Source organism: Aegilops tauschii, chromosome 5, assembly GCF_002575655.3.
Source record: "Aegilops tauschii subsp. strangulata cultivar AL8/78 chromosome 5, Aet v6.0, whole genome shotgun sequence".
Lineage (NCBI taxonomy): Eukaryota > Viridiplantae > Streptophyta > Magnoliopsida > Poales > Poaceae > Aegilops > Aegilops tauschii.
In genome coordinates this window covers 274389145-274414883 of record NC_053039.3, presented here as the reverse complement: position 1 = coordinate 274414883, position 25739 = coordinate 274389145, and the positions used below count along the sequence as shown (strand labels likewise).

Sequence of the window (25739 nt, the reverse complement as noted above, 5' to 3'; positions counted from 1 at the left end):
ACACGCAGGTCATACAAAAAATAAAGACAACTCCTATGGCTCCTGCCGGTTGTCATACTCATCGACATGCAAGTCATGATTCCTATTACAAGAATATGATCAATCTCATACATCACATATATCATTCATCACATCTTCTAGCCATATCACATCACATAGCACATGCTGCAGAAACAAGTTAGAACTCCTCTAATTGTTGTTGCAAGTTTTTACGTGGCTTGTATAGGTTTCTAGCAAGAACGTTTCTTACCTACGTAAAACCACAACGTGATATGCCAATTTCTATTTACCCTTCATAAGGACCCTTTTCATCGAATCCGTTCCGACTAAAGTGGGAGAGACAGACACCCGCTAGCCACCTTATGCAACTAGTGCATGTCAGTCGGTGGAACCTATCTCACGTAAGCGTACGTGTAAGGTCGGTCCGGGCCGCTTCATCCCACAATGCCGCCGAAACAAGATAAGACTAGTAGCGGCAAGAAGAATTGGCAACATCTACGCCCACAACTGCTTTGTGTTCTACTCGTGCATAGTAACTACGCATAGGCCTGGCTCATGATGCCACTGTTGGGGATCATAGCAGAATTTTAAAATTTCCTACGCATCACGAAGATCCATCTATGGAGTATACTAGCAACGAGGGGAAAGGAGTGCATCTACATACCCTTGTAGATCGCGAGCGGAAGCGTTCTAATGAACGGGGTTGATGGAGTCGTACTCGCCGTGATCCAAATCACCGATGACCGAGTGCCGAACGGACGGCACCTCCGCGTTCGACACATGCACGGAGTAGTGACGTCTCCTCCTTCTTGATCCAGCAAGGGGGAAGGAGAGGTTGATGGAGATCCAGCAGCACGACAGCGTGGTGGTGGAAGTAGCGGGGATCTCGGCAGGGCTTCGCCAAGCTTCTGCGAGAGGGAGAGGTGTTGCAGGGGGAGAGGGAGGCGCCAGGGGCTGTGGTGCTGCTGCCCTCCCTCCCCCCACTATATATAGGCCCCCCGGGGGGGGCGCCGGCCTTGGGAGATCAGATCTCCAAGGGGGGGCGGCGGCCAAGGGGGAAGGGGGGTGGCTTCCCCCCCAAGCCAAGTGGGGCGCCCCCACCCCCAGGGTTTCCAACCCTAGGCGCAGGGGGAGGCCCAAGGGGGGGCGCCCCAGCCCACTAAGGGCTGGTTCCCTTCCCACTTCAGCCCATGGGGCCCTCCGGGATAGGTGGCCCCACCCGGTGGACCCCCGGGACCCTTCCGGTGGTCCCGGTACAATACCGATAACCCCCGAAACTTTCCCGGTGGCCGAAACTGGACTTCCTATATATAATTCTTCACCTCCGGACCATTCCGGAACTCCTCGTGACGTCCGGGATCTCATCCGGGACTCCGAACAACTTTAGGGTTTCCGCATACTAATATCTCTACAACCCTAGCGTCACCGAACCTTAAGTGTGTAGACCCTACGGGTTCGGGAGACATGCAGACATGACCGAGACGCCTCTCCGGTCAATAACCAACAGCGGGATCTGGATACCCATGTTGGCTCCCACATGTTCCACGATTATCTCATCGGATGAACCACGATGTCGAGGATTCAATCAATCCCGCATACAATTCCCTTTGTCAATCGGTATGTTACTTGCCCGAGATTCGATCGTCGGTATCCCAATACCTTGTTCAATCTCGTTACCGGCAAGTCTCTTTATTCGTACCGTAATGCATGATCCCATGGCTAACTCCTTAGTCACATTGAGCTCATTATGATGATGCATTACCGAGTGGGCCCAGAGATACCTCTCCGTCATACGGAGTGACAAATCCCAGTCTCGATCCGTGCCAACTCAACAGATACTTTCGGAGATACCCGTAGTGTACTTTTATAGTCACCCAGTTACGTTGTGACGTTTGGCACACCCAAAGCACTCCTACGGTATCCGGGAGTTGCACGATCTCATGGTCTAAAGGAAAAGATACTTGACATTGGAAAAGCTCTAGCAAACGAACTACACAATCTTTGAGCTATGCTTAGGATTGGGTCTTGTCCATCACATCATTCTCCTAATGATGTGATCCCGTTATCAATGACATCCAATGTCCATAGTCAGGAAACCATGACTATCTGTTGATCAACGAGCTAGTCAACTAGAGGCTTACTAGGGACACATTGTGGTCTATGTATTCACACATGTATTACGATTTCCAGATAACACAATTATAGCATGAACAATAGACAATTATCATGAACAAAGAAATATAATAATAACCATTTATTATTGCCTCTAGGGCATATTTCCAACACAAAACAGATCTACTCAAACATCATAGGATAGCCATACATCATTGGGAAATAATATATAGCGTTGAGCACCATGTTTAAGTAGAGATTACAGCGGGTAAAAGAGAGGTTACACCGCTGCATAGAGGGGGAAGAGTTGGTGATGATGGCGGTGAAGTTGTTGGTGAAGATTGCGGTGATGATGATGGCCACGGCAGCGTTCCGGCGCCACCGGAAGAGAAGGGGAGAGGGGGCCCCTTCGTCTTCTTCTTCCTTGACCTCCTCCTTAGATGGGAGAAGGGTTTCCCCTCTGGTCCTTAGCCTTCTTGGCGTGGGAGGGGCGAGAGCCCCTCCGAGATTGGATCTGTTTCTGCGTTCCTCTGCTGCCCTTTCATCGTTTCGTATATATATGGAGATCCGTAACTCCGATTGGGCTGAAACCTTCGCCATGATTTTTTTCTTTCCAAAAAATAGCTTTCTTGCAGCCGAAGAAGGGCATCAACCGCCTTACAGGGGGCCCACGAGGGTCAGGGGCGCGCCCCCTGCCTCGTGCCTCCCTCGGGCACCGTCTCACGTGGATTTTCCTTCTCATATTCTCCGAATATTCCAAAAATAATCTTCGTCCGTTTTTATCCCGTTTGGACTCCGTTTGATATGGATATTCTGCAAAACAAAAACATTCAACAAACAGGAACTGTCATTGGGCACTGGATCAATATGTTAGTCCCCAAAACTAGTATAAAAAGTTGCCAAAAATATATGAAAGTTGTAGAATATTGGCATGGAACAATAAAAAATTATAGATACGACGGAGACGTATCAACATCCCCAAGCTTAATTCCTGCTCGTCCTCGAGTAGGTAAATGATAAAAAAGATAATTTTTGATGTGGAATGCTACCTAGCATAATCTTGATCATGTATCTAATCATGGCATGAATATTAAGACACGAGTGATTCAAAGCAATAGTCTATCATTTGACATAAAAACAATAATACTTCAAGCCTACTAATAAAGCAATCATGTCTTTTCAAAATAACATGGCCAAAGAAAGTTATCCCTACAAAATCATATAGTCTGGCTATGCTCCATCTTCACCCCACAAAATATTCAAATGATGCACAACCCCGATGACAAGCCAAGCAATTGTTTCATACTTTTGACATTCTCAAACCTTTTCAACTTTCACGCAATACATGAGCGTGAGCCATGGACATAGCACTATAGGTGGAATAGAATATGATGGTGGAAGTTATGTGGAGAAGACAAAAGGAGAAAGTCTCACATCAACGCGGCTAATCAATGGGCTATGGAGATGCCCATCAATTGATGTCAATGCGAGGAGTAGGGATTGCCATGCAACGGATGCACTAAGAGCTATAAGTGTAGGAAAGCTCAAACTAGAAACTAAGTGGGTGTGCATCCAACTTGTTTGCTCATGAAGACCTCGGGCATTTGAGGAAGCCCATCATTGGAATATACAAGCCAAGTTCTATAATGAAAATTCCCACTAGTATATGAAAGTGATAACTCAAGAGACTCTCTATATGAAGAACATGGTGCTACTCTGAAGCACAAGTGTGGCAAAAGGATAGTAACATTGCCCCTTCTCTCTTTTTCTCTCATTTTTTATTTTATTTTATTTTATTTTCTTTTTTTGGTGGGCTTCTTTGGGCTCTTTTTTTTGGGCTTCTTTGGCCTCTTTTATTTATTTTTAAAGTCCGGAGTCTCATCCCGACTTGTGGGGGAATCATAGTCTCCATCATCCTTTCCTCACTGGGGCAATGCTCTAATAATGATGATCATCACACTTTTTATTTACTTACAACTCAATATTACAACTCGATACTAGAACAAAGATATGACTCTATATGAATGCCTCCGGTGGTGTACCGGGATGTGCAATGATCTAGCATAACAAAGATATAAAAAAAGGACAAGCCATGAAAATATCATGCTAGCTATCTTACGATCATGCAAAGCAATATGACAATGAATGCTCGAGTCATGTATATGACGATGATGGAAGTTGCATGGCAATATATCTCGGAATGGCTATGGAAATGCCATGATAGGTAGGTATGGTGGCTGTTTTGAGGAAGATATAATGAGGCTTATGTGTGATGGAGCGTATCGTATCACGGGGTTTGGGTGCACCGGCGAAGTTTGCACCAACTCTCGAGGTGAGAAAGGGCAATGCACGGTACCGAAGAGGCTAGCAATGATGGAAGGGTGAGAGTGCGTATAATCCATGGACTCAACATTAGTCATAAAGAACTCACATACTTATTGCAAAAATCTATTAGTCATTGAAACAAAGTACTACACGCATGCTCCTAGGGGGATAGATTGGTAGGAAAAGACCATCGCTCGTCCCCGACCGCCACTCATAAGGAAGACAATCAATAAATACCTCATGCTCCGACTTCGTTACATAACGGTTCACCATACGTGCATGCTACGGGAATCACAAACCTCAACACAAGTATTTCTACAATCCACAACTACCCACTAGCATGACTCTAATATCACCATCTTTATATCGCAAAACTATTGCAAGGAATCAAACATATCATATTCAGTGATCTACAAGTTTTATGTAGGATTTTATGACTAACCATGTGAATGACCAGTTCCTGTCATCTCTCTAAATAGATATAAGTGAAGCAAGAGAGTTTAATTCTTTCTACAAAAGATATGCCCACGCTCTAACAAATATAAGTGAAGCAAAAGAGCATTCTACAAATGGCGGTTTTCTATGTAAAGAGAAACAGGCAATCCAAACTTCAAATGATATAAGTGAAGCACATGAAGCATTCTATAAAGCCATACTCAAAAGATATAAGTGAAGTGCAAAGAGCATTCTATAAATCAACCAAGGACTATCTCATACCAGCATGGTGCATAAAAGAAAAGCGAAAACTAAATGCAAAAGACGCTCCAAGATTTGCACATGTCACATGAATGAAACGAATCCGAAAACATACCGATACTTGTTGAAGAAAGAGGGGATGCCTTCCGGGGCATCCCCAAGCTTAGATGCTTGAGTCTCCTTGAATATTTACTTGGGGTGCCTTGGGAATCCCCAAGCTTTAGCTCTTGCCTCTCCTTCTTCTCCTCACATCGAGACATCCTCGATCATCGAACACTTCATCCACACAAAACTTCAACAGAGAACTCGGTAAGATCCGTTAGTATAATAAAGCAAATCACTACTCTAAGTACTGTTGCAAACCAATTCATATTTTGTTTTGGCATTGTGGCTACTATAGTATAACTTTTTAATGGCTTAATCCACTGATATATATCGATAGTTTCATCAAAACAAGCAAACTATGCATCAAAAACAGAATCTGTCTAAAACAGAACTGTCTGTAATAATCTGAACATTAACCATACTTATGGTACTTGAAAAATTCTGCCCAAATTAGGAAAAATAAAAAATTTGTATATAAAGACATTACAGAGAGAATCAAAACCATTTGACGTTCCAGTAAAAAATTAAAAATCGCGCACTACAGCTAAAGTTTCTGTCCTGCACCACACAAACCAACAAGCATTGTAAACATCCTAAAGGCAAACCTTGGCACATTATTTTTATAATACAATGGAATTGTACAAGGGGATAATTATTTTTATTGAAAAGTTTCTGTAATCAAGATTCACAAAGTTTCCGTGAGCATGAACAAAGTTCAAGGCTAGCTCCCACTTTAACAATGCTTGTCTCTCTCACTTTCACTTTCCTTTTTGAAAAAGTTTTGGGTTCCCCTCTTTATTTTTTTGTTTTTAAACTATATAAAAGCACTCAACAGAAATAAACGACTCTCTAAAACTTCCGGGTTGTCTCCCTGGCAGCGCTTTCTTTAAAGCCATTAAGCTAGGCATATAGTGCTCAAGTAGTGAATCCACCCAGATCCCAAGGTATATCAAAGCCAATTTTAATTAACAATGATTTGGCATTTAGTAGTGAGCACAAGGCAACATATATCATGCAACAACGAAGTCTAACTCTCTTCCTATGCATCGGCATGTCATAAAAGAACAATTCATGCACACATAGTAAAGGCCAATGCATAGTATAAACAGTTTCTTGCAATTTTTTCGTGTTGGAAACATAGAGAGGCGGAGATATAGTTCCTCTCTCATAATAATTGCAAGTAGGAGCAGCAAGCACATGCATATTATATTCATCAAAATCATCATGTGCAACGGTAAAAGGCAGCCCATCAATATAATCCTTAATAAGCACAAACTTCTCCGATATAGTGTAGTTGGGAGAATTCAAAAAGATAATAGGACTATCATGCGTGGGTGCAGTAGCAACAATTTCATGTTTAACATAAGGAACTATAGCAAGTTCATCTCCATAAGCATCATTCATATTGGCATCATGGCCACAAGCATAGCAAGCATCATAAAAAAGAGATATTTCAAAAGAATCAACGGGATCATAACAATCATCCTTCGGTAAGCACGAAGGGAATTTAAACAATGTATGAGTTGAAGAGTTACTCTCATTAAAAGGTGGGCACAGGTAGCTAATCCGCTCTTCCTCCTTTTGTTCTTCGCTCTCCTCATCATCTTTTTCATCCAATGAGCTCACAGTTTCATCAATTTCTTCTTCCATAGGCTCCTGCAAAATATTAGTCTCTTCTTAGATAGCGAAGTAGTCCTCAATATATGGTTCAACATAGGCATTAGAAGCATAATTATCATAGCAATATTTAAGTATGGCAAAATTTTCAGATTTGTAAAGAGTAACATCATACGTTTCAATCAAAGAAGTAATTTCATAAGCACCCTTAAAAGCAACAAATTCTTCAATTTGTTGAACATCATAGTAATTATAAACACCTTTAGCATAAGAAGATACGATTCCATTATCACTAAACAAACATTGGTAGGGAAGGTGTTTCTTAGGGTCTTCAGAACAACAAGTAAAATCATATATTTCACATAAATTCCAAGCATAGCATTGCAAACGATGAATTTGATCCAGTAAACGTTTCCCTTTTTCAGATATACGGTGTCGCACATAACAAGCATGCTCATCTAAAGATTTGCCCTCAACTAAGCTAGTTGGGGTTTCAGCACGAGCACATAGGGATCGAAGATGATCCAAGTAATAAGCTTCAGGAGTGTGATAGATTTTGAGTGGTTCTTCAACCATTGGTTTAGTAGGTACAACTAATTTTTTTGGTATTTTGCGTTTCCTACCCATAACTAAAGATAGAAAACAACTAAAAACAACAAATAAAAATTACTTAGTGATAAAGCAAATAAGCACACACGAGAATATTCACCCCACGCTATTGCTCCCCAGCAACGGCGCCAGAAAAAGGTCTTGATAACCCACAAGTATAGGGGATCAATTGTAGCCTCTTTCGATAAGTAAGAGTGTCGAACCCAATGAGGAGCTAAAGGTAGAACAAATATTCCCTCAAGTTCTATCGACCACCGATACAACTCTACGCACACTTGACGTTCGCTTTACCGGAAACAAGTATGAAACTAGAAGTACTTTGTAGGTGTTTTGGATAGGTTTGCAAGAAAAATAAAGAGCACGTATATAAAAAGTAGGGGCTGTTTAGATAAAGACACAACTAAATTAGTTTTAGTAGAGAGTTTTTTGTTACGAGAAAGTTATTTGTCCCTAGGCAATCGATAACTAGACCAGTAATCATTATTGCAATTTTATTTGAGGGAGAGGCATAAGCTAACATACTTTCTCTACTTGGATCATATGCACTTATGATTGGAACTCTAGCAAGCATCCGCAACTACCAAAGATCATTAAGGTAAAACCCAACCATAGCATTAAAGTATCAAGCCCCCTTCATCCCATACGCAAACAACCTACTTACTCGGGTCTGTGCTTCTGTCACTCACGCCACCCACTATAAGCAAATCATGAACATATTGCAAACCCTACAGCGGGAATCCCTCACGCTTGCGCGACACGGAGAGCACCATAGGACAACACCAATAATAAAACATGCAACTCAAACCAATCTTGATCATCAAATAACCCATAGGACAAAACGGATCTACTCAAACATCATAGGATAGCCATACATCATTGGAAAATAATATATAGCGTTGAGCACCATGTTTAAGTAGAGATTACAGCGGGTAAAAAAGAGGTTACACCGCTGCATAGAGGGGGGAAGAGTTGGTGATGATGGCGGTGAAGTTGTTGGTGAAGACTGCGGTGATGATGATGGCCACGGCAGCGTTCCGGCGCCACCGGAAGAGAAGGGGAGAGGGGGCCCCTTCATCTTCTTCTTCCTTGACCTCCTCCCTAGATGGGAGAAGGGTTTCCCCTCTGATCCTTGGCCTTCATGGCGTGGGAGGGACGAGAGCCCCTCCGAGATTGGATCTGTCTCTCTGTCTCTCTCTGTTTCTGCGTTCCTCTGCTGCCCTTTCACCGTTTTGTATATATATGGAGACCCGTAACTCCGATTGGACTGAAACCTTCGCCGTGATTTTTTTTCAAAAAATAGCTTTCTTGCGGCCGAAGAAGGGCATCAACCGCCTTACAGGGGGCCCACGAGGGTCAGGGGCGCGCCCAGAGGGTGGGGCGCGCCCCCTGCCTCGTGCCTCCCTCGGGCACCGTCTCGCGTGGATTTTCCTTCCCATATTCTCCGAATATTTCAAAAATAATCTCCGTCCGTTTTTATCCCATTTGGACTCCGTTTGATATAAATATTCTGCGAAACAAAAACATGCAACAAACAGGAACTGGCACTGAGCACTGGATCAATATCTTAGTCCCAAAAATAGTATAAAAAGTTGCCAAAAATATATGAAAGTTGTATCAAAAATTATAGATACGACCGAGACGTATCACCCTCTTTCCTCTCTCCCCGCCCGCGCAGCTCTCTTCCCCACCGGCGCTGCCCTCCACTCACCTTCTGTTCTTTAAGCGGGGACGCCCCAGATCGAGTCGAGCAAGTCAGCGGGGCAGCGACCAGATCAGCCACGGCCACATCTCGTCGAGATGGGCCGCGCCGGGAGAGGTAGATCGAGGCGGTGGGCACCGTGTGCGTCTTGTCTCCTGGGACGCCGCTACGACCCGATCAGGCGAGGAGGCAATCTCCGTGTGCGGCAACGAGGGCGGGGGCCGGTTGCGCGAGAGGTGAAGAGCCTCTCCCCTATCCATCCTTCCAATCTAGAGCACAGGTGAAGAGTCTGGTTGTGTGCGGCAGGGATGGCGCCCCGTGTCTGCGCCCCATAAGCTTGGACGGAGCTCCGACGAGGCCATGTTGGTCTTGCAGATGAGCTCCAAACGTGGCCAATCCTCTGAAGATTCAATGGAATCTGATGTTAATGCCTGCAGGCTACAGTTGTTGATCACTCAGAGGTATCAACACTTGTACACTGTATAATGTTCCTTTGCTCTGTACTTTGAACACAATGCCTCCAACCAAAATTGCAAGGGCACAAGTATTTTTTCAACAGCCTATGCATTGCACAATTGATACTATTATGTTCGTATTAAAAACACTTCTATTTTTCCTCATCAATTTAGAATCACATCATGCATGCATATTTGCATTTGCCCCTCTTATCTTTCAGTGTATTGGTGCCAATGCTGCATTTGGAGTTGGAGAGGCCCAGGCCACCTGCTGCAAGAGGCAAATGGTCACCTACAGCCGCAGGTTACTCTCTGTGTACTTACTGCCTTCGACTTTGGTACCCTGATGATCTACTCGAATTTATGACTCTTAATCCATGTGCACAACATGAGTTTGTTTTATTTTCCTTGGTCGCCTTTTGTGTCTGATTTTCTTCACTAAAGTGGGTCATTTTATTTCTTCACAAATGTTGGCCAACCAACCAAATCCTCCAACTCGTGAATGCACGGCCATCAAGCAAACTAGCGCATGCTTTTAACTGAAGCAAAGTCACTCTGTAATGTGCCCAGAAATTAGACAACGGATGGAAGTTCGCAACTCACTAGCTCAAGAAGCATAAAACATATATCAGTTTTTAGGCCACTACTTAATTTTGAAGGGTCATTTATTCTAATAAGACAGATATGCAAACTTTTTTCTAAACTGTGAGCATTTGACGTAGCTTACTATTATTGTTAAACAGAAATAGCAAGTATTTGTTGCTTTTTATTAGGAAAGTGAAAAGGAAGTGCATCGATGTTGGACCTATTCTTGTGGTAGGGACAACTTTTTTTATTTACTCAGAAGTGGAATTCAGATATTTTGTGGATCAAACCTGCCAGGAAGTGAATTCAATCATAATTTTGAAAGTGTTCAAGCATTTTTTAAGTGCATGTGATTTAAAAAGTGTTCACACCTTTTTAAAATAATATCCATGCATTTCAAAAAAATAAATATACAATTTAAAAGCGAGTGGGGGAACGATACTTTTCAGATTAATTAAGGAATCAATCTCACAATGGCGGATGCTTGATGCAGGAGAGGATCACAGGTGTTCTTCCGGCAGTTTCAATTTAGTCGGGCGGTTGCCATCATCGTGAGACTGCCGACTGGAGGAACTACAATGGCTCTTTGTTCCAGCCATATCCGATCCCTCGGGGGCTGGAGCTTTCCGGTCACCTAAAGAGCACGGTGCACGCGGCGTGCCGTTGGAGTCGGCCTGGACGGGGACACGGGCCACCAGTATGTGCTCGTTGTCACACTCCTGGAACCCCTCAAGCAGCTCCTGCCCATGCGTCATGCATGACGGCATCTTAACAATATCGTTAGATGTGAATCGCATCAAAATCGGAATCAGTGTGCGCGCTAATGTGGCGTGTTAGCCCCTTTGCTACACTGTGATTGACTAATGGTTAGATGGTTGATGCTGCAGTCTGATGAGGTCTCAGGGGTGTGGCTTCTGCTGAATTTTCGACACCACCAACTCCTGGTGAGTTTGCTCCCCTTAGTCATAATAGAGGGAGTGAGAAGGTCAGAATGGAGAAGAAGAAAAAACCTTGCTGTCGGAGATTACATCCACACCATTTTTTGTGTGTTGGAGTGATTGAACCATGGGAATCAGCGCTCACATAAAAACCTTGCCGTTGGAGATTACATCTACACCATTTTGTGTGTGTTGGAGCCGATTGAACCATGGCAATCAGCACTCATATTGCATCTCCTTCCTCACACACACTTTCTGGATAGTTGTATTCCATTCTGTACACCAAGAGAATATGTTATTTTCCTTTTACAAACTGAACTATGTGCGACGTTGCTGTTTATTGAAGCAGTTATAGTTCAGTAGTACATCATTATCATTCTCAACAACTTCAATCATACACCTTTGATATTCATGTATGAGAACTTTCAGAAATTGAGTTACTTTATTGGAATTTATGTTGTTCAGGAGGGGAGGTGGGATGGCCGGCAGCGGCATTCTATTCGGGGTTGCGTCGATCTGGTGATGCTGGAGCACGGCAACGGGAAACATCACCTCCACCACGACATTTCAAGTAGCCAATTTACCTTTCTCCCTAAGGATTTCTTACTCTGCTGTCAGTATCACTGGGCATGGGGTTTAGATTTTGTTAATATCAAAATCTGGGTACTTACCAGCAAACGAGTTGTTGATCTATTTACTTAGTCAAGTTCATTTCTGCTATACCCTGCAAAAGTAGTTCATTGCTGCTATATTCTTCCGTCAAGCTTCAGATTCTAGCCTTGATTAAATGGCAATGATATTCTCCATAACCTACTATATCAGAAATCCTGCTACAAAACATGATTTCCAGAATTGTGTGGTGGATCTGGTTTATATAACATGGTTTGCCAACCGCTATGAGCACTGATTAGTGTGTGGCAGCCGCTTTTTATGATTAGAATGAAGATTTGAGATGTACGTGTAGGTCAAATTTTGCAAAACTATGGGCCCGCAGTTAGAAAATTATATGTAGGCAATTTTACGGTTTTCTGAGACTAAGGATTCAAGAATGAATTTGAATATAGTTTCATGGTTTTTTTGCTCACAAGTTTTCTTATATTTACTCCTCTTTCTATGATATTGGAGTTTATATGCTTACTTAACTGTTCAAAGATACATGTTTGTTTATCGATTGGAAGTTACTACATATAAGCTTGAGTCCATGTGCACTGACACACTGTTTGGAACAAAATAGAACATATTACAGTCTGGTGGTTAAACTACTCCTTACCCTGGCATTCTAATAATCTGTAATAATGATAGTTGGCATTGGTCATGCAAGATCACTTGCACGAAATTGAGTACTTCATTGCTTCTGTTTATTTTACATTTTTTTATTTACTGCGATTTGCCAAGCAAAAGTACTAGCATAACGGAATATTTGTATGTGTTGTTTACAAAGTGAACATAGTCTGATGGGAAAGCTCCTGAATCAATGTCACATTAGGAAATAACTGTCTTGAAGGAGTTGAAACGAATTGATCACATCCTCATGTGTCTTTGCAAGGTGCAACGGAGGTATTGTACTTTTTTTAGCAAAAAATTCCTACTTTAGATAGAAAAACATATTTACTTTTACTTATCTCGGTACATAATGGCAGCCGTCAGACAAAAGGAAGATGGGGGCACATGAGATGTCCTGACCACTGCTTAGTCCCAAGAATGGGAGTAACAATGCTTCTAAAGTTCTGCTGCTATATTGTACTCGGAAATGTATTCATCAAACTACCTTGTCAACCATTTGCTATTTACTCTCAAACTTCTGACATATTTCTTCGCAGTTGCCTTCTGCCCTCCCCTCCACCCTTTCCGGATAGCTATATCCCACCATCAGCATTAGAACAAGAGAAAGAGGCAGATGATCTATTGCCACAGAGGCATTGCTTCCTGCAGTTGACCATATTATTGATCAATGGCTAGCAAAAATACAGAAATTACAATGAGATTGTACCGTGGATCAAGTAAACTGTGTAATTTGTGAGCTGGGACGACGACGATAGAGAAGAAGACAATGTTGTCTATTGTGCATGAGGATTTGGTACTCATTTGACATACGAGTATATGTACCTTCAAGCCTGATTTTCTCGCCTTGCACGTTGTGTCCTTTTAGTTTTTTTTCCGTTGCAACGCACGGGCATTTTTGCTATTCTACTTATGATAATTCAGTTTTGGTCTATACATGTGTTTGTACCAAGGTCTAAGACCTGGCTGATGATATATTTTGAAATAATGATTATTATCTATACTTTTTTGGTATATATGTATGTCAGTATACATTATTAAGTATCTGCCAAAAGAGCGGGATGTATTATATCTCGGTGTGGAACATAGTCTTTTAACTGAATCTATATGTTTATTCAATCTGAATTTAGATGTTTTACCTAGCTTGTACTAGCTAGCTTGTGATTCCCTATTCTCAAACTGTAATGAATTTTATTTTAACATAGCTTTCTATTTCCAAGGCAACGCATGAGTGGCGTTGTCGTGGTAGAGCCCAAAATGAATGGTGTTTCCAGTATAGAAGTAGGAGGTACTAGCACTAAGATGGGAAGGCGGTTGCCACCCTTGTCCCTTGTTGCTAGCCTGCCATGACGACATCGATCAATGGCTCATTTAAAACACGAGTTACTGGATTTAGTGAGAAGCCTGAGGGTTGTGAGTTAGCGGGATGGGGGTTGGGTTTGGTCTGTTCAACTACGGATGTCTAAGTGAAATAATTTCCCTACATTAGAAAATGTGGCAAATTGCATGAGCGAGTGGTTCATTGCCTTTTTCCAGGGGATGTTGTCTTATTTCTACAGTAAGCAAATAAACAGTGTGATGAACTTAATAACTCTCTATCCTTATTTGCTATTTCTCTTATTCATACCAAGTTTTCCCCATTTATACATGTAATGATGGTGAACTTAGACTTTTTGTAAGGTGAGCCATTCTGTTCTTTAAACTTAACATCTCTCTATTCTTATTTCTCCAGAAAGCTTTCAGACGATACTCACACCATCTGATTCCTTGCAACATGAAGTGTTTTTCACATCTGTTACAATCCAATGTTTGTTTATTAATCATATTATTTATGTTCATAAGTAGTATAAAGTTGCCTCAAAATTGTTTATATGATTTTGGATGATATATTATGACGCTGACAAGGAGGTTATTGGTGCTCATTAAAATAGCAGTATGAAATAAGCCTGCATATATTTGTTGGTTTTCAAATTAAGCCTTTCAACTCAACTGGAATTATCATTTGTACATTATTTACTGACATTTACCTCCTGTTTTGCAGGCTATCTAGAATGACTGCAGGTTTTAATCAAGAAGTCCTCAATAGGTGGACTGGCTCAAAATGGAGAAGCATGCTGGTAGCTTTTCTGTTGATTGTATTAAGCATTTAAGTTCGTAGCAATTCATAACGTCAATATCTTTAGGATGCCTTGTAATATTTTAGAAAACTGTCTTTTTTCGGCCTGATTTGGCGTGCTGTCCATACACGTCCTTACCCCATTTCCTTCTCACATATTGTATGGGTTCAGATAGCCTAGACATACGGAGACAATTTGGGGGTGTCGATTCTCTCTCTCTCTCTCTCTTGCACGCACGCACGCACGCACACATATTATAGACCTTTTCCTCAGTCCTACCGTGCATTATTTGACTTTTGTGCTAATAGATGAAAAAAAATGTTGTAAACTTGTGAGTTGTGAGCTACTCCCTCCGTTCCTAAATATATGGCATTCACACTTTCACCCTTATATTTGATGTTAATGTATGAGTGTATGTCTAATTAGGGTTTCTCTCTAGTTGGTTGGTGTTTCAATAGGGGTTGCTTGCTTCCCTTTTATGGCGTAGCTCCTATTACAACACACACATTTCCTTTTGAGTTTTATGTGAAAATCCTTTTGAGCCGATACACAAAATATGAAGTTACATAACTCAAACAAAATTGAAAAATTGTTATAAAATACAAATAAATGCCAATAAAAGTTTAAACATTAAATGTTATCAAAGATTGATATGTCTACCTGTCACAAGAGAGGTAGGAGTAGCATGTTCTAGAACATGTGTTTTTCTGTATTACTTTCTAAATGGTAAATTGTATGGTTTGAAGCGCCTAAATCCATATTATGTAATAGTTTGCAAGCCAATTGCATATTGCAATGAAGTTTCTGGTTGGAACATTTGTTTAAAGGAAAAAAAAAATCCTTCATGTGTCGTTTTTAATTAATAGATAATAACAATGCACATGCTTTCATGAGGCAAACGATTTTAAGAGTTAAAAAAAGGCATTCAAGTGTTATTATCATTTGTAATGCATTGCAGAATAAAGAGTTCAGTGTTTGTGTACCACCTTCTTTATTTTGTGCATCAGGTATAGGGTCGAATTACATTTTTTCAATCAAAGTACATTGAAAGCGAATTAGATTCCAATTTTTTTATTTGTTATTGCCTATCTTTCTATGTATGTAAAATTTTACATGCAACCGATACAAATTTTCAAAAGCCCGTGGCAACGCACGGGCAGTCTACTAGTGTTTTGTAATTTATCGGCAACCGACAGGAGCCTTATGGTTGTCTCTTTATTGTATGAAATGCAAACGCCATGTAATTGCTTTACTTTATCACTATGCGTTAGCGATAGTTGTAGAACCAATAGTTGGCGAGGCGACCATGACGCTGCGATGGGGATCAGGGCGTCGAGGCGGTGATGATGGAGATCATGACGATGCTTTGGAGATGGAGATCAAGAGCACAAGATGATGATGGCCATATCATGTCACATATTTTGATTGCATGTGATGTTTATCCTTTATGCATCTTATTTTGCTTAGAACAGCGGTAGCATTATAAGATGATCCCTTCACTTAATTTCAAGATAAAAGTGTTCTCCCTGAGTATGCACCGTTGCTACAGTTTGTCGTTTCGAGACACCACGTGATGATCGGTGTGATAGACTCTACGTTCACAAACAACGGGTGTAAGACAGTTTTGCACACGCAAAATACTTGGGTTAAACTTGACGAGCCTAGCATGTACACACATGGTCTCGGAACACTGGAGACCGAAAGGTCGAACATGAGTCATATAGTAGATATGATCAACATGAAGATGTTCACCATTGAAGACTACTCCATCTCACGTGATGATCGGACATGGTTTAGTTGATTTGGATCATGTGTCACTTGGACAACTTGAGGGATGTTGATTTAAGTGTGAGTTCATTAGTAATTTGATTAATTGAACTTAATTTATCATGAACTTAGTCGTGATAGTATTTGCATATCTATGTTGTAGATCAATAGCTCGCGGTTTAGCTCACTTATTTTTGATATACTCCTAGAGAAAACTAAGTTGAAAGATGATAGTAGCAATGATGCGGACTGGGTCCGTGATCTGAGGATTATCCTCATTACTGCACAGAAGAATTATGTCTTTGATGCACCGCTAGGTGACAGACCAATTGCAGGAGCAGATGCAGACGTTATGAATGTTTGGTAAGCTCGATATGATGACTACTTAATAGTTTAGTGCGCCATGCTTTACGGCTTAGAACCGGGACTTAAAAAACGTTCTGAATGCCACAGAGCATATGTGTTGTTCCAAGAATTGAAATTGGTAATTCAAACTCATGCCCGTGTCGAGAGGTATGAGACCTCTGACAAGTACTTTGCCTACAAGATGGAGGAGAATAGCTGAACCAATGAGCATGTGCTCAGAATGTCTGGGTAGTACAATCGCTTGAATCAAGTGGGAGTTAATCTTCCAGATAAGATGGTGATTGACAAAGTTCTCTAGTCACTGTCACCAAGCTACTACAACTTCGTGATGAACTATAATATGCAAGGGACGAGAAAGAGCATCAAGTGTTGATGGTTAACAAGACCACTAGTTTCAAGAAAAAGGGCAAGGGAAAGATAGGGAACTTTAAGAAGAATGGCAAGCAAGTTGCTGCTCCCATGAAGAAGCCCAAAGCTGGACCCAAGCCTGGAACTGAGTGCCTCTACTGCAAAGGAAATGGTCACTGGAAACGAAACTGCCCAAAATGTTTGGCGGATAAGAAAGATGGCAAAGTGAACAAAGGTATATTTGGTATACATATTATCGATGTGTACCTTACTAGTATTAATAGTAGACCCTGGGTATTTGATACCGGTTCAGTTGCTAAGATTAGTAACTCAAAACAGGAATTGCAGAATAAACAGAGATTAGTTAAGGGCGAGGTGACGATGTGTGTTGGAAGTGATTCCAAGGTTGATACGATCACCATCGCACACTTCCTCTACCTTCGGGATTAGTGTTGAACCTAAATAAATGTTATTTGGTGTTTGCGTTGAGCATGAATATGATTTGATCATGTTTATTGCAATAGGTTATTCATTTACGTCAAAGAATAACTGTTGTTCTATTTACATGAATAAAACCTTCTATGGTCATACACCCAATGTGAATTGTTTATTGAATCTCGATCATAGTGATACACATATTCATAATATTGATGCCAAAAGATGCAAAGTTGATAATGATAGTGCAACATACTTGTGGCACTGCTGTTTAGGTCATATTGATGTAAAGCGCATGAAGAAACTCCATGTAGATGGGATTTTGGAATCACTTGATTACGAATCATTTGATACTTGTGAACCATGCCTCATGCGCAAGATGACTAAAACTTCGTTCTCTCGAACAATGGAGCGAGCTAATGACTTATTGGAAATAATACATACCGATGTATGCGGTCTGATGAGTGTTGAAGCACGCAGCGTGTATTATTATTTCTGACCTTCACAGATGATTTGACTAGGTATGGGTATATCTACTTGATGAAACACAAGTATGAAACATTTGAAAAGTTCAAAGAACTTCAGAGTGAAAGTGGAGAATCATCGTGACAAGAAAATAAATTTCTGTGATCTGATCGCGGAGGCGAATATTTGAGTTACGAGTTTGGCCTTCATTTAAAACAATGTGGAATTGTTTCACAACTCACGCCACCTGGAACACCACAGCATAATGGTGTGTCCGAACGTCGTAACCATACTTTATTGGATATGGTGCATTCTATGATGTCTCTTATCGATTTACCACTATCGTTTTGGGTTATGCATTAGAGACAGCCGTATTCACGTTAAATAGGGCACCATCTAAATCCATTGAGACGACACCATATGCACTATGGTTTGGCAAGAAACCTAAGTTGTTGTTTCTTAAAGTTTGGGGATGCGATGCTTATGTCAAAAAGCTTGAGCCTGATAAGCTCGAACCTAAATCGGAGAAGTGCGTCTTCATAGGATACCCTAAAGAAACTATTGGGTACACCTTCTACCACAGATCCAAAGGCAAGATCTTTCTTGCTAAGAATGGGTCCTTTCTAGAGAAGGAGTTTTCTCTCGAAAGAAGTGAGTGGGAGGAAAGTAGAAGTTGATGAGGTAATTGTACCTTCTCTCGAATTGGAGAGGAGCACATCAGAGAAATCCGTTCCCATGATGCCTACACTAACTAGAGAGGAAGCTAATGATGATGATCATGAAACTTCGAATCAAGTTACTACTGGACTTCATAGGTCGAACAGAGCACATTCCGCACTAGAGTGGTACGGTAATCCTATCCTGGAAGTCATGTTATTAGACCATGGCAATCCTACGAACTATGAAGAAGCTATGATGAGCCCAGATTCCGATAAATGGCTTGAGGACTTAAAATCTGAGATAGGATCCATGTATGAGAACAAAGTGTGGAATTTGGTGGATTTGCCCAATGATCGGCAAGCCATTGAGAATAAATGGATTTTCAAGAGGAAGACGGATGCTGATGGTAATATCACTATATACAAAGCTTGACTTGCACAAAAGTGTTTTCGACAAGTTCAAGAGGTTGACTATGATGAGACTTTCTCACCCGTAGCTATGCTTAAGTCCGTCCGAATCATGTTAGCAATTGCCGCATTTTATAATTATGAAATGTGGCAAACGGATGTCAAAAATTGCATTCCTTAATGGATATTAAAGAAGAATTGTATATGATGCAATCAGAAGTTTTTGTCGATCCTAAAGGTGCTAACAAAGTGTGCAAGCTCCAGTGATCCATCTATGGACTGGTGCAAGCATCTCGGAGTTGGAATATGCGCTTTCATGAGGTGATCAAAGCATATGGTTTTATACAGACTTATGGTGAAGCCTGTATTTACAAGAAAGTGAGCGGGAGCTCTGTAGCATTTCTGATATTATATGTGGATGACATATTATTGATTGGAAATGATATAGAATTTCTGAATAGCATAAAAAGGATACTTGAATAAGATTTTTTCAATGAAAGACCTCGGTGGAGCTACTTATATATTGGGCATCAAGATCTATAGGGATAGATCGAGACGCTTAATAGGACTTTCATAAAGCGCATACCTTGACAAGATTTTGAAGAAGTTCAAAATGGATCAGTCAAAGAAAGGGTTCTTGCCTGTGTTGCAAGGTGTGAAGTTGAGTAAGACTCAAAACCCGACCACGGCAGAAAATAGAGAGAGAATGAAAGTCATTCCCTATGCCTCAGCCATAGGTTCTATAAAGTATGTCATGCTGTGTACTAAACCTATTGTGTACCTTGCCATGAGTTTGGCAAGGGGGTACAATAGTGATCCAGGAGTAGATCACTGGACAACGGTCAAAATTATCCTTAGTTACCTAAGAGGACTAAGGAGATATTTCTCGATTATGGAGGTAATAAAGAGTTCGTCGTAAAGGGTTACGTCGATGCAAGTGATAACCCACAAGTATAGGGGATCGCAACAGTTTTCGAGGATAGAGTATTCAACCCAAATTTATTGATTCGACACAAGATGAGCCAAAGAATATTCTCAAGTATTAGCAGCCAATGTCTACTACACAACTTTATTCTTATAGACACGTGTTGGGCCTCCAAGCGCAGTGTTTGGTAGGACAGTATCAATTTTCCCTCAAGTGGATGACCTAAGGTTTATCAATCCGTGAGAGGTGTAGGATGAAGATGGTCTCTCTCAAACGACCCTGCAATCAAATACAAGAAATCTCTTGTGTCCCCAACACACCCAATACAATGGCAAATTGTATAGGTGCACTAGTTCGGCGAAGAGATGGTGATAAAAGTGTAATATTGATGGTAGAAATATATTTTTATAATATAAATAAATAAAAACAGCAAGGTGGCAAATAGTAAACGAGCACAAAAAAGGTATTGCAATGCTTGAAAACAAGGCCTAGGGTCCGTACTTTCACAAGTGCAACCTCTCAACAATGCTAATATACTTGGATCATATAACCATCCCTCAAAGTGCGATGAAGAATCACTCCAAAGTTCCTATCTAGCAGAGGACATAAGAATAAATTGTTTGTAGGGTACTAAATCACCTCAAAGCTATTCATTCCGTTCGACCTATTCAAGAGTTCATACTAAAATAACACAAAGCTATTCTTTCCGTTCGATCTATCCTAGAGTGAAAGATCATGGATGACGCCTATGTTGGAAACATGCCCTAGAGGCAATAATAAATTGGTTATTATTATATTTCCTTGTTCATGATAAACGTTTATTATCCATGCTAGAATTGTATTGGTAGGAAACTCAGATACATGCGTGGATACATAGACAACACCATGTCCCTAGTAAGCCTCTAGTTGACTAGCTCGTTGATCAATAGATGGTTACGGTTTCCTGACCATGGACATTGGATGTCGTTGATAACGGGATCACATCATTAGGAGAATGATGTGATGGACAAGACCCAATCCTAAGCCTAGCACAAGATCGTGTAGTTCGTTTGCTCAGAGCTTTTCTAATGTCAAGTATCATTTCCTTAGACCATGAGATTGTGCAACTCCCGGATACCGTAGGAATGCTTTGGGTGTACCAAACGTCACAACGTAACTGGGTGGCTATAAAGGTGCACTACAGGTATCTCCGAAAGTGTCTGTTGGGTTGGCACGAATCAAGACTGGGATTTGTCACTCCGTGTAAACGGAGAGGTATCTCTGGGCCCACTCGGTAGGACATCATCATAATGTGCACAATGTGACCAAGGAGTTGATCACGGGATGATGTGAGTTACGGAATGAGTAAAGAGACTTGCCGGTAACGAGATTGAACAAGGTATAGGGATACCGACGATCGAATCTCGGGCAAGTAACATATCGATAGACAAAGGGAATTGCATACGGGATTGATTGAATCCCCGACATCGTGGTTCATCCGATGAGATCATCGCGGAACATGTGGGAGCCAACATGGGTATCCAGATCCCGCTGTTGGTTATTGACCGGAGAACGTCTCGGTCATGTCTGCATGGTTCCCGAACCCGTAGGGTCTACACACTTAAGGTTCGATGACGCTAGGGTTATAGGGAAAGTATGTACGTGGTTACCGAATGTTGTTCGGAGTCCCGGATGAGATCCTGGACGTCACGAGGAGTTCCGGAATGGTCCGGAGGTAAAGATTTATATATGGGAAGTCCTGTTTTGGTCACCGAAAAAGTTTCGGGTGCTATCGGTAATGTACCGGGACCACCGGGAGGGTCCCGGGGGTCCACCAGGTGGGGCCACCGGCCCCAGAGGGCTGCGTGGGCCAAGTGTGGGAGGGTCCCGGGGGTCCACCAGGTGGGGCCACCGACAATTAATACCGCCTGGAACACCATAGTGTGATGGTGTGTCCGAACATCATAACTGCACCCTATTGGATATGGTGCATACCATGATGTTTTCTTATCGAATTACCACTATCGTTTATGGGTTAGGCATTAGAGACAACCGCATTCACTTTAAACGGGGCACCACGCAATTTCGTTGAGACGACACCGTTTAGAGAAACCTAAGTTGTCGTTTCTTAAAAGTTTGGGGCTGCGATGCTTATGTGAAAAAGTTTCAGGCTGATAAGCTCGAACCCAAAGCGGATAAATGCGTCTTCATAGAATACCCAAAAACAGTTGGGTATACCTCCTATTTGAGATCTGGAAGCAAAAGTAATTGCTTCTAGAAACAGGTCCTTTCTCGAGGAAAAGTTTCTCTCGAAAGAATTGAGTGGGAGGATGGTGGAGACTTGATAAGGTTATTGAACCGTCACTTCAACTAGTGTGTAGCAGGGCACAGGAAGTTGTTCCTGTGGCACCTACACCAATTGAAGTGGAAGCTTATGATAGTGATCATGAAACTTCGGATCAAGTCACTACCAAACCTCGTAGGACGACGAGGATGCGTAATACTTCAGAGTAGTACGTGATCATGTCTTGGAAGTCATGTTGTTGGACAACGATGAACCTATGAGCTATGGAGAAGCGATGGTGGGCCCATATTCCGACAAATGGTTAGAAGCCATGAAATCCGAGATAAATGGAACTTTGAGAAGAAGACGGACGTGGACGGTAATGTTACCGTCTATGAAGCTCGACTTGTGGCAAAGAGTATTTCCACAAGTTCAAGGAGTTGACTACGATGAGATTTTCCCATCCGTAGCGATGCTTAAGTCCGTCGGAATCATGTTAGCATTAGCTGCATTTATGAAATCTGGCAGATGGATGTCAAAACAAGTTTCCTTACCAGTTTTCGTAAGGAAAGGTTGTATGTGATACAATTAGAAAGGTTTTTTCGATCCTAAGGATGCTAAAAGGTATGCTAGCTCCAGATCCTTCCATGGACTAGAGCAAGCATCTCGGAGTCAGAATATACGCTTTGATGGAGTGATCAAAGTTTTTGGGTTTATACAAAGTTTGTTAGAAACTTGTATTTACAATAAAGTGAGTGGGAGCGCTACAACATTTCTGATAAGTATATGTGAATGACATATTGTTGATCCGAAATGATGTAAAATTTCTGGAAAGCATAAAGGGTTGTTTGAAAGGAGTTTTTCAAAGGAAGACTTGGATAAAAGCTGCTTACATATTGGGCATCAAGATCTATAGAGATAGATCAAGACGCCCGATGATACTTTCAAAGAACGCACACCTTGACATGATTTTGAAAGAGTTCAAAATAGATCAGCAAAGGAGTTCTTGGCTGTGTTACAAGGTGTGAGTATTGAGTAAGATTCAAGACCCGACCACAGCAGAAGAGAGAGAAAGGACGAAGGTCGTCCCCTATGCTTTAGACGTAGGCTCTACAGTATGCTATGCTGTGTACCGCACATGAAGTGTGCCTTGCCATGAGTTGGTCAAGGGGTACAATAGTGATCCGGGAAAGGATCACATGACAGCGGTCGAACTTATCCTTAGTACCTAGTGGACTAAGGAATTTTCTCGATTATGGAGGTGAAAGGGAGTTCGTCGTAAAGGGTTACGTCGATGCGAACTTTGACACTAATCCGGATGACTCTGAGTAGTAAACCGGATTCGTATAGTAGAGCAATTATTTGAAATGGCTCCAAATAGCGCGTGGTAGCATCCACAAGATGACATAGATATTCGTAAAGCACACACGGATCTGAAAGGTTCAGACCCGTTGACTAATAACCTCTCTCACAAGCATAACATGATCAAACCAGAACTCATTGAGTGTTAATCACATAGTGATGTGAACTAGATTGTTGACTCTAGTAAACTCTTGGATGTTGGTCGCATGGTGATGTGACCTATGAGTGTTAATCACATGGTGATGTGGACTAGATTATTGACTCTAGTGCAAGTGGGAGACTGTTGGAAACATGCCCTAGAGGCAATAATAAATTGGTTATTATTATATTTCCTTGTTCATGATAAACGTTTATTATCCATGCTAGAATTGTATTGATAGGAAACTTAGATACATGTGTGGATACATAGACAACACCATGTCCCTAGTAAGCCTCTAGTTGACTAGCTCGTTGATCAATAGATGGTTACGGTTTCCTGACCATGGACATTGGATGTCGTTGATAACGGGATCACATCATTAGGAGAATGATGTGATGGACAAGACCCAATCCTAAGCCTAGCACAAGATCGTGTAGTTCGTTTGCTCAGAGCTTTTCTAATGTCAAGTATCATTTCCTTAGACCATGAGATTGTGCAACTCCCGGATACCGTAGGAATGCTTTGGGTGTACCAAACGTCACAACGTAACTGGGTGGCTATAAAGGTGCACTACAGGTATCTCCGAAAGTGTCTGTTGGGTTGGCACGAATCGAGACTGGGATTTGTCACTCCGTGTAAACGGAGAGGTATCTCTGGGCCCACTCGGTAGGACATCATCATAATGTGCACAATGTGACCAAGGAGTTGATCATGGGATGATGTGAGTTACGGAACGAGTAAAGAGACTTGCCGGTAACGAGATTGAACAAGGTATAGGGATACCGACGATCGAATCTCGGGCAAGTAACATATCGATAGACGAAGGGAATTGCATATGGGATTGATTGAATCCCCGACATCGTGGTTCATCCGATGAGATCATCGTGGAACATGTGGGAGCCAACATGGGTATCCAGATCCCGCTGTTGGTTATTGACCGGAGAACGTCTCGGTCATGTATGCATGGTTCCCGAACCCGTAGGGTCTACACACTTAAGGTTCGATGACGCTAGGGTTATAGGGAAAGTATGTACGTGGTTACCGAATGTTGTTCGGAGTCCCGGATGAGATCCCGGACGTCACGAGGAGTTCCGGAATGGTCCGGAGGTAAAGATTTATATATGGGAAGTCCTGTTTTGGTCACCGGAAAAGTTTCGGGTGCTATCGGTAATGTACCGGGACCACCGGGAGGGTCCCGGGGGTCCACCAGGTGGGGCCACCGGCCCCAGAGGGCTGCGTGGACCAAGTGTGGGAGGGGACCAGCCCCAGGTGGGCTGGTGCGCCCCCCCACAAGAGGCCCAGGGCGCAGGAAAGGGGGAAGGGGGGAAACCCTAGGCACAGATGGGCCTAGGGCCCATCTAGTGGGGCGCCCCCCTCTCTCCCCCCCTTGGCCGCCCCCAAGCCCCATCTAGGGCTGGCCGCACCCCTTTGGGGGGGAACCCTAGATGGGGGCGCAGCCCTCCCCCTCCCCTATATATATTGGGGTTTTGGGGCTGCCCAAGACACGAGAACGTCTCTCTTTCGGCGCAGCCCTACCCCTCTCCCTCCTCCTCCTCTCCCGCGGTGCTTGGCGAAGCCCTGCGGGATTGCCATGCTCCTCCACCACCACCACGCCGTCGTGCTACTGCTGGACGGAGTCTTCCTCGACCTCTCCCTCTCTCCTTGCTGGATCAAGGCGTGGGAGACGTCACCGGGCTGCACGTGTGTTGAACGCGGAGGCACCGTTCTTCGGTGCTTAGATCGGAATCAACCGCGATCTGAATCGCTACGAGTATGACTCCTTCATCCGCGTTCTTGCAACGCTTCCGCATCGCGATCTACAAGGGTATGTAGATGCACTCCCCTTCCCCTCGTTGCTAGATTACTCCATAGATTGATCTTGGTGATGCGTAGAAAATTTTGAATTTCCGCTACGTTACCCAACAGCGTAGAGGGGGGGGGGGGTGAATAGGCGCTTTAAAATAATTACGGTTTAGGCTTGAACAAATGCGGAATAAACCTAATGGTTAATTTGACAAGCACAAAATGTAAAACAACTAGGCTCACCTATGTGCACCAACAAC

General features: G+C 42.4%; 1 long non-coding RNA gene across 4 annotated transcripts; it reads left to right on the top strand.

Moving 5' to 3' along the window:
* Positions 1-9121: 9121 nt before the first annotated feature.
* Positions 9122-13270, top strand: LOC109738309 (uncharacterized). 4 transcript variants are annotated; one of them, XR_012184673.1, is made up of 7 exons: positions 9122-9399; positions 9470-9624; positions 9840-9922; positions 11607-11712; positions 12628-12698; positions 12782-12893; positions 12962-13270. It is a non-coding gene; the product is annotated as an uncharacterized lncRNA (long non-coding RNA). The 4 variants fall into 4 exon arrangements; XR_012184672.1 differs by lacking the exons at positions 9122-9399; positions 9470-9624; positions 9840-9922 and adding exons at positions 10703-10900; positions 11091-11147 and having other exon boundaries at positions 12583-12698; XR_006664096.2 differs by lacking the exons at positions 9122-9399; positions 9470-9624; positions 9840-9922 and adding an exon at positions 10968-11147 and having other exon boundaries at positions 12583-12698.
* The last annotated feature ends 12469 nt before the right edge of the window (positions 13271-25739 follow it).